Source organism: Tamandua tetradactyla, chromosome 4 (assembly GCF_023851605.1).
Source record: "Tamandua tetradactyla isolate mTamTet1 chromosome 4, mTamTet1.pri, whole genome shotgun sequence".
Taxonomy (NCBI): domain Eukaryota; kingdom Metazoa; phylum Chordata; class Mammalia; order Pilosa; family Myrmecophagidae; genus Tamandua; species Tamandua tetradactyla.
In genome coordinates this window covers 12,988,787-13,006,903 of record NC_135330.1, presented here as the reverse complement: position 1 = coordinate 13,006,903, position 18,117 = coordinate 12,988,787, and the positions used below count along the sequence as shown (strand labels likewise).

General features: G+C 41.7%; 1 non-coding gene across 1 annotated transcript; it reads left to right on the top strand.

Moving 5' to 3' along the window:
* Nucleotides 1–701: 701 nt before the first annotated feature.
* Nucleotides 702–774, top strand: TRNAV-UAC (transfer RNA valine (anticodon UAC)). Its single transcript has one exon. It is a non-coding gene; the product is annotated as a tRNA-Val (tRNA).
* The last annotated feature ends 17,343 nt before the right edge of the window (nucleotides 775–18,117 follow it).

Sequence of the window (18,117 nt, the reverse complement as noted above, 5' to 3'; positions counted from 1 at the left end):
TTTTAAGCAAGAGGGTCAGGTGACGTTGGGAAGAGGCGGGTCTCCAGAAGTCAGGTGGTCGGAAGGGGCGGTTCTCCGGAAGTCAGGTGTCTGGAAGGGGTGGTTCCAGAAGCCATGTTGGGAGTGGTGACACAGCCTCCACAGCTCCGGTTGCAGTGCTCTTCCCTGTTCCCCGATCTAACAATATGGTGTTCGTGGGTCTCTATATCTGTTAAAACAACACTCATCATATTGGATTTAGGACTCATCTAATTCAGTATAGACTCATTTTAACTTGATTATATCCACAAAGACCCTATTTTTAAATAAGATTCACAACTATCAGGGGTTAAGATTTAAACATAAGTTTAGCGGGGAGAGGTGGGCACAATTTGACCCAGTGCATCCTATAACAAGGATATTTATTCTTTGTTTGCACATTGTGGGCATTTCCCCCTTAATTTGTTGCTTGCTCTTAATTTTAGTTATGATGTTTTGGGACCTAGAGAGGTTTAAAATTTTCATGCAGTCAAATTTATCTATCTTTCTCTTTATGGATTATAACTTTGGCTATCATTTAAAATACTTTTCCAAACCCGATTATATTTATGTTTTTTGTCGATTTTTTTTTATGATTTCATTTTTTTACAGTCACTTCTTTAATCCAAAAGGCATGAATGGGAGCTTTACCATAATTTTTCTTCAAAAGGTTAGCCAGGGTTGGTTCTGTAGTGTAGTGGTTATCACATCTGCTTTACACGCAGAAGGTCCTGGGTTCAATCCCCAGTGGAACCAGTTTACTAAGCATCCTGTTGTTTTTGGGAAGGCCATGGTGACTCAGCAGGCAAGAATACTCGCTGGCTCAGCAGGCAAGAATACTTGCTTACCATGACAGGACCCGGGTTCCAGTTATCTCAGCAGTTCTTTAACATTCAGCCCATCCTTCTCCAGTGATTTTAAAAGCTGCCTCTACATTATATTCAGTTATACTAAATGTTCATCTTTGCTTTGGTCTGGGCTTCTCTGGCAGGGGCTGCTCATTGTATATCCCAATATTCCTTCTCCTTTTCATCTCTCGTAATTGAGCTTTCAAGTTTAGCTGGGCACATGTTTGGCTCCCCAAATCTAGACTAGCTTCCCAGCCTCCTTTTCATCCAGGTACGGTCATATGACTATTGAGACATAAGGGGAAATGCCTGTAATTTTCAGGAAGAGTCCTAAATGAGCAGGCCACACCTTTCTTCGCCTCTTTTCCTCCTTTATTGAAGCTGCAATGCAATGTGATGACAGGCACTCCAGCAGCCTTCTTACAGCATGAGATAGGAGGTACTTGCTGAGCTTTATCACAGAGTAATAAATACAAGCCTCGGTGCTCTCAGAGTTCTTGGAGATTTTTCTATCAGTTGTGAATTGCTTATCTTCAGACTTCCAACAAATGAGAGAAAAATAGATTTCCATCTCAAGACATTGTTATGTTCTTTTTCATTGATCATTTCAGGTGAATCTTATCTTAATGGATATAGCCTTCTATTAGGTTCTGAGGATCTAGCTGCATATTCACGCCACAAGGCTATACAATTTGATTTTTAACATTGTAACACATTTTAATGTCACTATATAGATACCTTTCTTTCTTGCTTTTCAATATTTTCTTGGCTGTTTCGCACCTGTTTATGATGGTTGTGCCAATTTGCAAGCAAAAATATTCTTCGGGGATTTTGATGGAAATTGCATTAAATTAATGAATTAATATGGAAGCACTGATAGCTTTAAAATAGTTAGTCTTACCATCCAAGATTATCATATGCCTCTCTCAAGTCTTCCTTAATATTTTTCAATATAGGTGAGTAGCTTTTTTCTTCATGGAGTTACTATATAATTCTTTTAATATTTATTATTTGGCGTCTTGTTTTTTATTTTTATATTGTGAATGGGATTTCTCCCCTAAATTGCTACTTTAAGTATATAGTTGATATTTTACAAATTTACATTATGTAGAAGACAGAAAAAATATATTTTAAAAAGTGACTGTACCACTTGTGTCTTACACCGGAGTGTCATAACTCATCTCTGGAATTCATGGTCTGTCTTAAGCAAATGCTTTGATGGGCCTCTTTGGGTGAGAAAGTCAAAGCAGGAGTTTAGTCTATAAAGTGGCCTGAATGACTGAGTCATAAAGTAAGAAGTATTTTAGCTGTTTGCAGGCAGGCTGGGAGAGGAGGTGTGAGAGATTCCTAGAGAGGGAGGCGGAGGTGGATGGAAGATGCTAAGTGGTCAGAGAAGCCACTGTAGATGGCAACTAAGGGGGACACAGCCAGGGGGAAAGTCCCACGTGGAGGAATGGAAAATGCATTTTTAGAACAGTGATGCCTTATGTACAATGCTGTGCTGTCACTTACACTGTTCTGCGATAAATATATCTCTCCACTTTCCCTGTTGTAAAAAATCTGCATGAAAGGACACCGATTAATGGGGGTTTGGTGAATGAGTAACTAGGGGGTCCGCGTCCAGTGGGGGAGCTAAGGGGTGGGGGAAGAATAAAATTGCTATGAGGGCCAAGTTAGGAGCAAAGACTAAGAATCCAAGAATCCAATTTTCCTTTCCGAGGAAAAACTTCAAAGCTCTCTGAGAACCCTTTTAGATTTGGAAGGCTGCTGGGTTTTCTACATGAGATGAGGAATCAAACCATTTTGCTTGAATTAAACAGAAAGGTAATCCAAAAGTTTGAATGATTTGAAAATAATCTGATGGCAGAAATCTAAACTATAAGTGTATGTTACTACCTTATTTTATTAGTTTAAATTTATTTTTTGGTTGATATTAAGAAACGGAAAATAAAAACAGGGCAACGGTGAGACTGTGTGTGACACTGGAACTCCAGTCCACATCTTCTGTAGCAACCAGCCTGAGAAGCCAAGCCATGACCTCTGCACAATAAGCCCAGAGCTGCCAGGACTTCAACAGTGACCACCAGCTTCCCTAATTTTTGCCCCCACTGCCAGCTAAGGATCAGCCAGAGAAAGCCAAATACACTCCCCAAACCAATTACACAACATGCCACTTCTAGTGAGCGGACCTCCACTTCCCCAAGCCGACAGCCTTCAGTCAGAGCACACACGAAGTCTTCCCTTTGGTTTGTTCCTCCTAAAGGCGCCGCACTCCCCTGCCTGCCTTTGAGTCTGCCAAATGCAAGTGATGGCTGGCTCCCTTGTTTTATAAGCTCTGGATAAATAACCTCCATTTGTTTCCATTTGGGTGGTCTTCGTTTATTTCTACAATATTCTTGGGGTTTATAGATAGGCATTGATGTCAACTGCAATTTAGCATTTATGTCTTTTTCTGTCTCACTGTGCAGACAGGAAAACTATGTCAGGTAAGAGTGATAATAGTGGCCATCTTTATTTTATTCCTTCCTCTATTGGGGATGTCTCTGGTGTTTTGCCTTTAAATACAATATTGCCTGAAAGTTTGAGATGGATATCCTTTCTCATATATGTATATTTTCACCCCCAGATTATTTAGGTCTCCCTTTGTTAATATAAAAAAATAGATGCTCTTAGCATTTATTGAGTTAATCTTTTTATTTGTGTCCTGATGGGTAATACTATATTAATAGATATTCTAATTTTGGTCCTTACTTATGTTATTATAAAAATAAACCTATTTGATCATAGTGCATTATTCTTTTAACACACTGCTGCATTTAATTGGCTAATATTTTATTCAGAAGTTTTGCATTTATATTCATAAGTCAGGTTGGTCTGTAATTTTCTCTTTTTGGTGCTATTTTAGTCAGGTTTTTGTCTTGAAATATATTTCATCAGCTATTAATATTGTAGAGCCTACTTTTTTTGTTAGCATTAATTATTGGCTGTTAGTTTGAAATATATATATTTTTGTCACTTAAAGGAACTATCTATCTGAATGTACAGTTATTGGGGGATGCAGTCTTTTTGGCAATATTTTCCATCTATTTCGTGTTTGTTAGTCTTTTCCGACCTGCTTCCTCTTGAATCAATTTTGATAATAGATACTTTTCCATAAATTTTCCATTTTAATAAGATTTTAAAATAAGTTGGCATAAAGTTTTACATGAAAATGTTTCTTTATTAAAAATAATCTCTATATGTGTGGCTATAATTTTTAGTAATAATCTATGGCTATAACCTATCGTTTCTAATTTGAAGCATTTCTGTTTCCTTTTTTTCCCTTCTATAGGCATAGACTCGTTTATTTTTGCATATTTGCATTCAATGTGCAGTGTCTTCGTTTGGGTTTCCCCCTGAGACAAGGATTGGAGAGCAAGTAATTTATATGGCTGCTGCAGGGAAACGCTGGCGGGGAGCGGGGAGCTGACGCAGGGAAAGGAAGGCAACCGATAAAGCGTGAATTTGCAAGCCAGCTTCTCTGTGGGGACTGGGATGCAATCCTGGGAAACTGGGAAGTACAAACAGGCTTTAGACTGTAGGGTTTTTTATGCATACTCCTGACAGTCACTGCTTGAGGACTACCGCCTGGGTAGGGCTGCGGTGCAGGGGTGGGGTGGCGGCGCCGCATCAGGGTGTTAAACCTCAGCATTTACAGTCTGCTTTGGGCATGGTACAGAAGGGCCGAGGAATAAGAGCAGAATTCCTTGGGAAGATGCTGAAGGGAGGAAGCCCTGGGGGTGACTGAGGCATGGACAGCTTCTGCTCCGCACACTCTCTGGGAATTATTTATCAATTCTGTTCCTTTATAGGTTTCCAATTCATTTAATCTTTTCTCTGAATTTATTTCTTCTGCTTTTTAAGCTTTAATTTAACATCCTCTTTCTAACTTCTTGAGTTCTATGCTTAGTTCACATACTGTAATTTTTTCTTAGTTGATAGTGAAAACAATACAGGTTGGTTATCAAGAATCATTGAGACGCTTGGAAAGTGCTTAGCACAGGACTGGCACATAGAAAATACTCAATAAATGTTAATCACTACTTTCATTGAACATTTTGAAGTTGCTTCTGATTACAGATTTGGCTGCGTCCTCTGGATGTTGACGTGTGGTATTTTCATTATCATTATTTCCCAAAGATTCTGTAAATTACAGTTTTAGTTTCCGCTTTGATTCATGAATTATTTTGAAGAATGTTTTCATACCAAGTAGTTAGGCTTTTTTTTTTGTTGCTTCCATATTTTTTGTAATTCCTATTTGTATTGTATTGTGGTATAGGATGTAGGCATGCATATTTTATAGATTTTGGAATTTCTTTATAGTTTTTTTTAGTGGTTTCATATGTAATCAATTTCTAAAACTGTTCCATGGACACTGAAAAAGATAGTATATTCTTTTTTATTTTCTCATATCTGCTAAACACGTCTGAACATTGGCTTTTTAAATTGATTCTACATCTTTATGTTTGTTTCTTGATCTGTTAAGAACTGACCAAATATGTGAAAGTCTGCACAGCAATTTTATCTAATTATTCAAAACTTGAAGGTTTGTGACAAACATCTTCACTGCTGATTTTGGTTGTGTATAATAGTTTGGATCCTACCCTCCCCCCACCCCCACCCCCACCCCCGACCCCACCAAACCAAAACAAAGAAGTTTTCCAACTACACACAGTAGAGATATGGTAAGGAGGGAGGTGTCTGTCCATCCAGCTGGGCACCAGCCCCCGTGGGGGGGGGGGGTGGCAGCAAAGAGGGATATCGGGTAATGGTCCTCAAAATAAAAATGGTTTATGTGTGTGTGTGTGGACGGAGAGGGTGCAGGAGCAGTGAGGAGCTGCGGGGCAGAGGGGCAGAGGGGCAGAGGTGGTCTGCGCTGGGCTCAGGGCAGGTGGGAGGCCACTGCTTGACATTTCCTGTTGATCAAACTTCCACAGGCGCCTTCTTTGCCCATCAGCGGGATAGCGTCTTGGAGGTCACGGGACAGGGAGATCGAGGTTGGGGGCTCCGCGGGTACTCTCGGTGCAGGATCCACCGTAAGCTCATCCTGCGGCACTGAACCTCGCTCGGGTCACAGGTGGTCTCAGGCTCCCGAGTGTCAGCCCATGCGCGAAAAAGATGCGATCAACCTTCGCCATCTGGACCCACATCTCAGCTGGCGTCGTGTTGAAGAAGGTTCTCCCCGGATGGCCGCCCAGAGAGGGCCAGTCCCCAGAGCCCACCGCCAGAGGCGGGGCACGCGGGTGTCCGGCCAGAGGGCGCCACTGCTGCGCTCCCCTCGGGGCTGCAGCGGGGCGGGGGGGCTGCGCTGCGCTCGGGACCCGGGAGCAGGAGAGCTCGGTGCTCGCCCTCCTGTCCTTCCTAGCTGCTCATCTTTTTATTACTCATCCTGAGTCACTTTGTGTGTTGGATGTATCTCCTGGGGCAATAGATGATTGGATTTTTGGTTTTTTTAGTATCCAATATGAGAACTTTTTGTTGCTAATATATATATTTTATTGTGAAAAATAACATATATACAAAAAGTTTGCTAATATTTTAAAAAACTTGTTATTAGACTGTAGGGATTGGAGCAGACCAGTTCTAGGGAGGCCTTGATGATGGAGGCGCCACATAGAAATCAGAGACCATTCACGTTGCGTTGGAGCAAGGCTCTCTGTTGCTACTGGCGCCCTGGGCTTCTCTGTGTGGCTTCTCATGAAGCTTACTTTGCGGCAGACCCTGAAGGGACTCCATTCTGACCCTTTCCAGACTGTTCTGTGGCCTGCCCTTGTCTCCAGCCCTTGCCCCTTAAATTAGGGGTGTATTCTAGTTTGCTAGCTGCCAGAATTCAATATACTAGAAACGGAATGGCTTTTAAAAGGTGGAATTTAATGAGTTGCTAGTTTACAGTTCTAAGGCAGAGAAAATGTCCCAATTAAAACAAGTCTATAGAAATGTCCAATCTAAGGCATCCATCCAGGGAAAGATACCTTGGTTCAAGAAGGCTGATGAAGTTCAGGGTTTCTCTCTCAAGTGGAAGGGCACATGGCAAACACAGTCACAGTTTCTCTCTCATCTGGAAGGGCATATGGCAAACATGGCATCATCTGCTAGCTTTCTCTCCTGGCTTCCGGTTTCATGAAGCTCCCCCGGAGGCATTTTCCTTCTTCATCTCCAGAGGTTGCTGGCTGGTGGACTCTGCTTCATGGTGCTGCAGCATTCTCTGCTCTCTCTGAATCTCCCATTCTCCAAAATGGTTCCTCTTTTATAGGAGTCCAATAAACCAATCAAGACCCACCCAAATGGATGGAGACATGTTGTCACCTAATCTAGCTTCACAACCACTCTTGACTAAATCACATCATCCAGGGAGATGATCTTATTACAGTTTCAAACATACAGTATTGAATAGGGATTATTCTACCTTTATAAAATAGGATTTTGATTAAAACATGGCTTTTCTAGGGGGCATACATCCTTTCAAACCAGTACAGAGTGTCTCAAGATTTCCTGGTCTGTAGTTGTTTTCCAGCTAAGGGAAGATGGAGGGTGATGCTTCTTCAAGGAAGTGAGGTGAACATCACTCTGAAATCTTTCTTCAGTCTAGCCCCATCTGAACTTCATGTAGTGTAAGTGCTTTGAAGCTTCTATAAGTGGCTGGCACTCTTCTGTGGACACTGGTTAAAGTATACTTTTCAGAAAGGTCAAAGCATGACTCTCATGCAAGTATAAAGTGAACCATGTCAGAATTTTACTTAACTACCTCATTAATTAATGGGGGAGCCAGTAGAATGTTAAAACTGGTTCAAAGAGTATTCAAAAAAAATTGAAGCTAGATATAAATGTTCAATTTAGTAAAGAAATGTTAGGTTAAGATTCCTGGGTTGGATATAAAACTGGTTAATGTGTTACAGGGCAATAAGCCGTAACCTTTGGGGTTATCTGTTTCACTGGAAAGAAATTGTTTGCATCTTTATTGTACAAAAAGCTACAAGTTAACTCCTGTTCCTACAGAGTTGTAAAATAACTTGGTCAATAGAAAATCAAGCCTAGGGCTGCATTGAAAGAACATCAGAAATCTCTTTTGCTTAGGTCTAAACTAAGTTTTGGATCATTTTTGTGACACGCTTCTGCTGTTTTTCACTAATTACTAATTATTCTTTCTGGTCTGGATGGAGGTGGAGGATCTGTCCCCAGTCTTTATGTTGCTATCATACACAGAAGACCAAAAGAAATATTAATATTCTGCTGCAGCTAAGCTCCTGAGAGAGTATTTTTCCATTTATTTTATCAATGGATTATTGACAGACTCAATATAGTCTTGAAAACTAGACTTCTTAAATTATAAAAGAAGTTTCTCCAAAATGTATTACAAATATCTTACTAATTTAAAAAACACAGATTTTTTCCCTGTAAACCTACAACTTCTTTAATTAAAAAACAAAAACACAAAAACCTGAATAAAGAGGAGTTACATTGCATACTTGTTTAACTTAAGTAAATCCAACTATATGCTGAGTAAGAGAGCACTTTAAATAGTAATAGAATTTCCACTTACTAATCCATTCACAGAGTGAGGGTGAGAAGGAAACACAAATCTGCTTTCATTTCCATAAATCTCATTTTTCTTGTAAGGATCTTGGTATGCTGGATAAGATTCTAATGTTAAAAAACACATATATTGTGAACCACATGGTCCCTAAATGAAAACCACCTACTTCAACTGGTATCATAAATTCCAACCTAGAAGAAACACCCTGATTGTGTTGGATTGGAGAGATGGTATGTCACGTCAGCTTTTCTGAGGATTTTCATGGGTAATGTTAACATTATGTGTAGCTTGCCCCATGCAAAGACTTTAGACCATCTATTAGTTTTTTCTTGCTGTATAAACAATGACCACAAATTTTGCAGCTTAAAACAACATACACATTTATTATCTCACTATTCTCTGGGTTGCAAGTCCAGGTACAGCTTAGCTGAGTCCGCTGTTCAGGGTCTCACAAAACTGTGCTCAGGGTTCTGGTGGGCAACATTTTCATCCGGAGGGTTGACCGAGGAAGATTCTACTTCCAAGCTCTTTCAGGCTGTTGGCAGAATTCATTCCTTTATGGCTGGAGGCTGCCCTCAAGTCTTAGAGTCTGACCTCAGCTCCTTGCCAGTTGACCTTCCTCAACATGTGCCTAGTTCACCAAGTCAGCAAGGAGAATCTTGCTGACCTCAGGGATCCCTAGTCCCTTTCTAAAGGTCTTTTACCTGATTAAGTCAGACCCACCCAAACAATCTCCCTTTCAATCTCCCTTTCAATTTCAATTCAATTGAATTCAATTCAATTTAAAGTTTTGGGACTTTATGTCTGCAGACTTCCTTCACCTTAGCCATAACAGTGAGAAGCAAGCCATAGTCCTGCCTACATTCCAAGGGAGGGGATTTTGCAGTACATAAACAACAGGGGACAGGAATCTTGGGGATTACCCTGGAGTCTGTCTGCCCTAGACTTAGCTGCCCTCAAAACAGCTAGCATGCTAGGTTATATATATATATTATTGACCAAATAAAAGAACATACAAACACAAACATTCTTAACATATGAACAGTCCATACTCGGTGTACACTCAATGGTTTACAAAATCATCACATAGTTGTATATTCATCACCGTAATAATTTCTTAGAACACTTACATCACTCCATAAAAGGGAATAAAAAGAAGGTGGGCCACGGTGGCTCAGCAGGCAAGAATGTTTGCCTGCTATGCCAGAGGACCCAGGTTCGATTCCCAGTGCCTGCCCATGTAAAAAATAAATAAATAAATAAATGAATAAAAAGGAATAAAAAGGAAAAACTAATACATACCATACCCCCTTACCCTTCCCTCTCATTGACCACTAGTATTTCCATCTACTCTCTCTCTATATATATTTCATTAATTTTTAAATTTTTAAAAAATATAACAAACACAAATATTCTTAACATATGATCATTCTGTTCTACATATATAATCAGTAATTCACAATATCATCACATAGTTGCATATTCATCATCATGATCATTTCTTAGAACATTTGCATCTATTCAGAAAAAGAAATAAAAGGACAACAGAAAAAAATTCATACATACCGTACTCCTTTAACCCTCCTTTTCATTGATCACTAGCATTTCAATCTAAATTTAACATTTGTTCACCCTATTACTTATTTTTATTCTGTATAATTTATTCATCTGTTGATAAGGTAGATAAAAGGAGCATCAGACACAAGGTTTTCACAATCACACAGTCACATTGTGAAAGCTGTATCATTATACAATCATTTTCAAGAAACAAGGCTACTGGAACACAGCTCTACATTTTCAGGCAGTTCCCTCCAGCCTCTCCATTACATCTTGACTAACAAGGTGATACCTATTTAACGCGTAAGAATAACCTCTAGGATAACCTCTCGACTCTGTTTGGAATCACTCAGCCACTGACACTTTATTTTGTCTCATTTTGCTCTTCCTCCTTTTGGTTGAGGTTTTCTCAATCCCTTGATGCTAAGTCTCAGTTCATTCTAGGATTTCTGTCCCATGTTGCCAGGAAGGTCCACACCCCTGGGAATCATGTCCCATGTAGCCAGGGGGAGGGTGGTGAGTTTGCTTGTTGTGTTGACTGGAGAGAGAGGCCACATCTGAGCAACAAAAGAGGTTCTCTTGGGGGTGACCCTTAGGCCTAATTTTAAGTAGGCTTGACCTATCCTTTGTGGGGTTAAGTTTCATATGAACAAACCCCAAGATTGGGGACTCAGCCTATTGCTTTGGTTGTCCCCACTGCTTGTGAGAATATCACGAATTCTCCACTTGGGGAAGTTGAATTTTCCCTCTTTCTCACCATTCCCCTAAGGGGACTTTGAAATAAGGGGACTTTGCAAATACTTTTTTATTCACTGTTCAGATCACTCTGGGATTTATCGGGGCATCACTCTGAACAAACCAACAAAATCTCATGTCCTATTCAAGGTTCCATGTACTTATGGTGTTTGTATTAGTTAGGGTTCTCTAGAGAAACAGAATCAACAGGGAACACTTGCAAATATAAAATTTATAAAAGTGTCTCACGTGGAATGCAGAGTCCAAAATCCACAGGGCAGGCCGCGAAGCCGACGATTCCGTTGGATGGCCTGGAGGAACTCCACAGGAGAGGCTCACCAGCCAAAGCAGGAATGGAACCTGTCTCCTCTGAGTCCTCCTTAAAAGGCTTCCCATGATTAGATTTAGCATCACTAATTGCAGAAGACACTCCCCTTTGGCTGATTACAAGTGGAATCAGCTGTGGATGTAGCTGACGTGCTCATGACCTAATGCTATGAAATGTCCTCATTGCAACAGACAGGCCAGCGCTTGCCCAATCAGATAAACAGGTGCCACACCTTGGCCAAGTTGACACCTGTCCCTAACCATGACAGTGTTCAATTAAGCTGTTTACATAAGTTATATTAGGAACTGCACTAGTCAAAATATAAATTTTGTACCAAATAGACATTTTTTGCTTTAGTCTCACACATAAGATAAAATTTTAAAATATTAATTACCATCTATTTTCAACACCCTGCAGTAATGACATTCCTTTGTTCTTCCTCATGCAAAAACATTTTTAAATTTGTAACATTTAGTCACTATCATTATACACTTTAGGCTACTCAATATATTTTAACCTTTGTTTCCCCTATTTCTTTTTCTATACTCCTTACCACTCCCTTATATTGATCACTAGTATTTCAATCTATTCAATATATTTTAACATTTGTTCCCTCTATTGTCACGCTAGGTATTTTTATTTATTGCATTTTAGTTCTTGTTTATTGTCATTTCTTAACAACTCTGGCCTCATTTCCAATGATTTAGCCCACATGGTACGATTAGACCCTTATATGCCCAGTCAATGAACATGCTCTAACATCTCCTTCATCACTGATTTATTGTTCATGTGAATTAGCTTTGCCTCCTTCTACAGGACTTCACCTACTACTGAAGAGTTTCTAAACAAAGGGAAGTATCTCTTTAGTAGAACAACTTCTGTCCTTGCTGGGACATGCTAGGTATTTTAACAGAAAAAGTTTAGTATAGGAAATGTAAGTGTTGGAGGAGTGAAATGGCAATCTAGGAGGTAGTGAGATAACACAGAGAAGAGACATGCAGAAAGCAGCTGGACCCCGAGGCTGGGGTCACCAGGGCCTCTGAGCCTGGGAAGAGGCCCCACATGTCTGAGACTTTACTGCTGTGATAACTCCTACTGTACCTGTCTGCAGTTTATTGAGGGGCCCCTGTGGGCTCAGATTTCTAAGAAAGGGGTGCTACTGACTGGTACCGACTCCAGGTGGAGTAATGAGGCTCATTTGGGAATGCTGAAAAAAGGCTGGAGACTGGAGCCAGCTGCTGCTGCTGGGGAGAGGGGCCACTGCTGGGCCTCCCTGCCAGGAATTACAGGCTAATCCAACGGGCAGTTCTCCCCACTCCTGCTTTCCTGTCTCACACTAGCATCCCTCTTGGCAGAACCTAACAGTGAGCAACCTGGCAAAGGAGAAACATGTTTTGTAGAGTCCTGGCCCCAGCATCACAAAACAGCCATTAAAGGCTAGATTTTGGATCTAGAGAGCCTAACCACCACCCGCCTTCCTTAGACAAGACTGCTGAAACTCAAGTCCAGAAGCAAACTCTGCACCTGACTTTCAGGTCTAATACAGATAGTGCTGGGATTTTAGGGGATACTTCACTCTTCCCCCTGCTTGAATTCTGAACTAACCAAGTGAGAGTTTCTGAGTTAGAAGATGGCGATAAATATCAGCTTTATTGCTAACAAAAGTTGGGCTGGCAGCTGTGGCTTAGGTATGCAGTTAAATGTCCTTACTGACATTCCCTGGTCTCATTACACTAAATTACAGACCTCTGGGTTTCATCAGCCAGGAACAAGATTGCAGAGAAGGGGGCAAATGCATGCTTTTAGGGGTCCACCATGTCTCAGGGAGTGAAGTCTGCCCCTGGAGAAGAGTGCCTGGAGGGGCTGAGAGAGACCTGGGGTCTTCCCTGGGGAAGGTGCATCCTCAGGGAAACTGAGGAGTGCGGGATGAGTTTCTTTTTTTGGATAGTAGATTTGGGAATGTATCTGGTCACTGCCTGGCTCTGGCTAGAGATATTGTTGATCACAGATTTTCATGGGGGTTGTGAGGCGTGTCCAGATATAGGTGCAGAGAGCCTGGGACGGGTATAACACCCTGGCTGGTTCATTTCAAGCTTGGCAGGTCATAGTGTTTAGTCAATCATTGACCAAGATGTTGCTGTGAAGGTGGTTAATCTGACAGGAAAGAAAGATTACCCTGAACAGTGTGGGTGGCCTCATACAGTTAGCTGAACCCCTTAAGTGTAAGAACTCTGGTATCCAAAAAAAATTCTGTCTCAAGACTCTACCTTCTACTCCTCTCTGGGTTTCCAGGCTGCAGGTTTCCCTTATGGATTTTGGACTGAAGACTGTGTCCTCATTCTTGCCAAGATCTCCAGGCTGCTGGCCTGCCCTTCAGATTTTAGACTTGCCAATGTTTACAATGGTGTGAGCCGATTTCTTAAAATCAATCAATCAATCAATCAATCAATCACTCTTCCGCTCCCTGTGCGTATGTATGTGTGTGTGTCCTATCATTCTGTTTCTTTGGAGACCCCAAACTAATCTAGTGCACGGCCTCTTTAGTACAGATTGCCCACTTTCTTTCCTGCTGCCGCTGCAGGCCTGCGAAGTTGGCAGTGGGCTTCTCGGGGAAAGGGGCCCACGTGCCCTTCCCTTGGAGGCTCAGGGCAATGAGCTCCACCCTCAGGAGTAAAGGCAGCGGCAGAAGTCCATTTCAGGGTGGGAGTGAGGAGCTGTACGTAGATCAGGGACTGGGGTTTGCAGACCTGTGAAGAGTCCCGAGCCCTTGAAGCTTGCCTGTGTTATTTTCGCTACTTTTGTCATATGGCTGTAATAATTGGGGGTAAAGCCTTTAATATGGGGTGGACTGTGTACTTGTCTTTAGGACAGTGAGACAGAAGGGAGCTGGGAGGTTTTTTTCTGGTCTAGGGCCTCTGTTAGGAAGAGAATGGATGGGCCGTGCTAGAGAAGAAAGAAAAGCGAGCTGAGTTCCTGAGGCTCTGGGGGCGAAACACTCGTTGGAACCATGCAGTTTCCAGACCGAGTTAGAGTTCCTGTTCAAAAGAGTCACCCAAGTGGTAGAATTTCAAACACTGTGGCAGGCTGCGGGGTAAACATTTTGGAGCAGAAGACAAGGATTGAAAAGCAAAACAAAAAACAGTCTCTGGTGTAGAGGGTACAGGTGCTGCTGGGCCAGGGTGTGGGAGGGTGAAGCTTCCAGCTCACTGAAAGGAGAAATTAGCAATTACTCCCTCCTGTCCTGGTCCGGAACCAGTATTGTGTTTGAGGCCAACTGAATTTACTTGGTCAGGTTAGCTGTCTCTGTTGGTCAAGAATTAAAGTTGCTCCCACGGATGACCCTTGGCCAGCATCACGGAGGAAGCAAACACATCAGCATCACAGCAAAGAGGGAGCAGATGAGTTCTAGGGGTAACTGGAAAAGTTGTAGACACTTCCTCTCTACTGTTCCACTCAGGAAACATTCAGCGACTCCAAGGCAATGCTGTCTAGTAGAAATATAATGCAAGCCACATACGCAATTTAAAATTTTCTAGTAGCCATTTTAAAAAAGGTAAAAGGAAACAGGGATGGTGCTATGGTAGTTCAGTGGCAAAGTTCTCGCCTGCCATGTCAGAGACTCGTGTTCGATTCCCAGAACCTGCCCATGCCAAAAAAAAAGGAAACAGAAGAAATCAATTTTAATAATATGTTTATCAAATCTGATCGATCAAAACTATTATCACTTCAACATACAATCAACATAAAAATTATTGAGCTGGTTTACTTTTTTTTGTACTAGTTCTTCAAAATTTGACGTGTGATTTAATTTATAGCACACCTTTATTCAGGCTTACCATATCTCAATAGCTATGGCTTGTTGCTACCGTGTTGGACATTGCAGCTCTAAGAGAGCCAAGGATAATGATGAGTGAACATTCATTCAACGATTATTGTTACATACATCAAATAATTTAAACCTCATGTAATACTCTGAGATAATTGCTAACTACTATCATCCTTATTTCATATATGTGGAACTGAGACGCAGAGAATCTCAGTAACTTGCCCAAGGTGGCACAGCTAGTAAGTTGAGTGGCTAAGTCAGGCTTAAACTAAATGGTTTGGCTCCTAACCATCACCCTCTCAGGCCTTCACAGCTTCCCTCTACAGCTGTTTGCAAGGTGTGTTGTGTACTTCTTTTATTCTCCTGGGGAAGGGGGTCAATAGTTTTCTTAAAATGGGTCTGGATCCCACCAGGAATCACAACTGTATAGAGTAGTAACTTCCCCTTCTCCCTCAAACAGATTATAGCTTTCAGCATTTTAATCAGTGATATTCTGCATTTTGATCAAAATGCTTCTTTACTATAATGCTTTCAAAGTCCATAGGAGCAAAGGATTTCAGAAGGTGTGAGAAGGTGATTTAGACAGGAGGAAATTTTAAGAGGACTCAATCAATCACTTGCTTGCTTGCTTGCTAAAGTACTCAGAAGCCTGACTGTTGGGACTTTAGAAGGTTGTAATTATTTCCTATTGCTTCTGTAACAAATTACCACAAACACAGTAGTTTAAGACAGCACAAAATTATTCTCTTACAATTCTTGAGTTCAAAAGTTCAAAATGAGTCTTAGGGAACCAAAGTCAAGTTGTGAGCAGGGCTGGTTCTTTCTGGAAGCTCCAGGGAAGCTTCCTGCTGTTTTTAGCTTCTAGAAGCTCCCTGCTATTTTTAGCTTCTAGAAGCCACCTGTATTCTTTGGCTTGTGGCCCCTTTCTCCACCTTTAAGCCAGTGCCATAGCGTCTTCTATCCCTGATACTACTTTTCTCTGCATCCTTCATTGCGTGGCCTCTTCTGACTCTGATTCCTCTTGAATTCCTTTTGTAGTGATTCTTGTGGCTACATCAGGTGCACCCGATAATCCAGGATAATCTCCCCATCTCAAGATCCTTAATTTAGTCACATCTGCAAAGTCCCTTTTGCTACATAAATAACGTTCACAGGCTCAGGGATTAGGGTGTGGACATTGTTTTGGTGTGTATGTGGGGGGGGGGAGGCATTATCAGTTATTACAAAAGTTGATTTTATTTTCTTAATCAGGCAAGGAAAATTCTCAGCTGAGACCGTAGATTCTTTCCACTTCCCCCTCTCCTCCTCATTCCACTCAGCTCACCCTTCTCCTAGAAGACTGCATCTTCTTGCTGCATCAAATGGACGCGCCATCTCCTGCATCTTATGTCCTTCCCCCTACCCCGATCCTTTGCTGCCAAAGATGATTCTGCTGGGAATTGCATGTGCCTGTTTCACTGACAGAGCTAGGAGTGTGTGAAGAGCCCTTCTTCTTACTTTACGCTTCTCATATTGGAGGAAAGGGGAAGGGGGCTGGGCAGAACCATTGACTTTTTAGAGTCACCAGGTAGAAGGGAACTGAAAAGGCCATTTAGTCTTGCCACCATGATTAACTGCACTCTACAGTGTCCTGTCAATATGGACTGTCAGTCTAAGCTAGGCCCCTACAGGAAGTTGCTTTATTCCTATTATCTTTTATGAGACTTTAAGTGTTTTATTGCAAGTAATAGAAACCATCTTAAATTAAAGCAAAGAAGTGGCTCAGAAAAACCTCTCCTTGAGGAGATCTGATCTCTTGCTTTTCTTGGTGACTCAAGGACCCCTTCTACCCTCAGGAAAGGGGAACCTTCCCTGTCTTCCTCTAACTCCCAACACATATTCATGATGGTTATACTTCAGTCTAGGGCTTCTCGAATACCTACCTGTCATACGTGCTTCATCCCACCTGAGGAATGGAGAATCACAGACCTCTGATAGGACCTGGGGGACAGAGATTGGGGGTGAGGCTGAATGGATAAGAGAGGGGCATTGTCAGGGAACTGATGACTGACAAAGATATTGGTACAGAAGCTAGAAACTTTATTTTAATGTTCTTGTATGTAATATACGTGTGTGCGTGCTTGTGTGTGTATACACAAATACATACATATAATTATACTTAATATTACACGAAATTTGAGTACCTGCTATGTGCCAGATCTTGTGCTAGTGTTGGGAATACAGAAATGAATTTTTTTCTACCCTAAAAGTTTCCCTCAGAGACTGCAAGACACTTTGATAAATGCCATATAAGATATAAATACTGAGCACAAAAATAGCACTGAGAGGCATGATTTTCTCTGTTCAGAAAATTTTATACAGAAGAAATCTCGAAGTGGGTCTTAATAGAAATTCAAAGATTACTAGGAGAGGCGTGTATGAGGAGAAGACAGAAGGTACCAGAAGGATGTTCCTGGAAGAAGGAATTATGTGGGCAGTGGCCCGGAGTGTAAAAAGCACAGCTAGTTCTGTATGGCTGTCAGGAAGGGGACTGGGATGGGGACAGGGCAGATATGGAAGTGGACAGCTGAGTAGAGGCTGAGTCTGAAGACACGTAAGTTTTAAAATTTTATCCCATATGAGTGATCAGAAGTCTTAGGATGAATGAAAGCAGAGAGTATGACAAGGTACGATTTGGGTTTTAGAGAAAGAGGACACTAGCATGTAAAAAATGGGTTGAAGGGAGGTGAACCAGGGTACAGTGAGATCAATTGTGTCAATTAGGGTCCTTAGAAAAGCAGATGTCAACACAACATTAGACATGCAAGATACTTACCTGTAAAAGATAAGGAAAAAGAAACAGAAGTAGGTGAGGGGTGTTTTCAGACCATAATGCAGGTCTGACATCTGTGAAAGGAGAGAGGGCAGTAAAGAGGCTAGGTAGGAAGGGTCTCGGACTGCAGTGCAGCTCAGAAAATCTCCGTCAGGCAGATGGGGTGTGCCGGAACACAGATTGCCTATTAGAAAAGTCTCATGCCAGGCAGAAATGGCCTGGCTCTAGTACCCATGCTGTGCAAAATCGTTGGCTGGGAGCAGCCTGGGGAGAGTGTGGCCTCAGTGCAAACACCATGATGCATCCGGAGGTACAGCAGCTGGAGCCTATCAGTCAACTCTGCTCCTCACAGCAGGTTCTCTTGAAGGAAAACCTGAGCATACCTCCATGGCCACCGTGAAAATGGATGCAGCAGCCCAA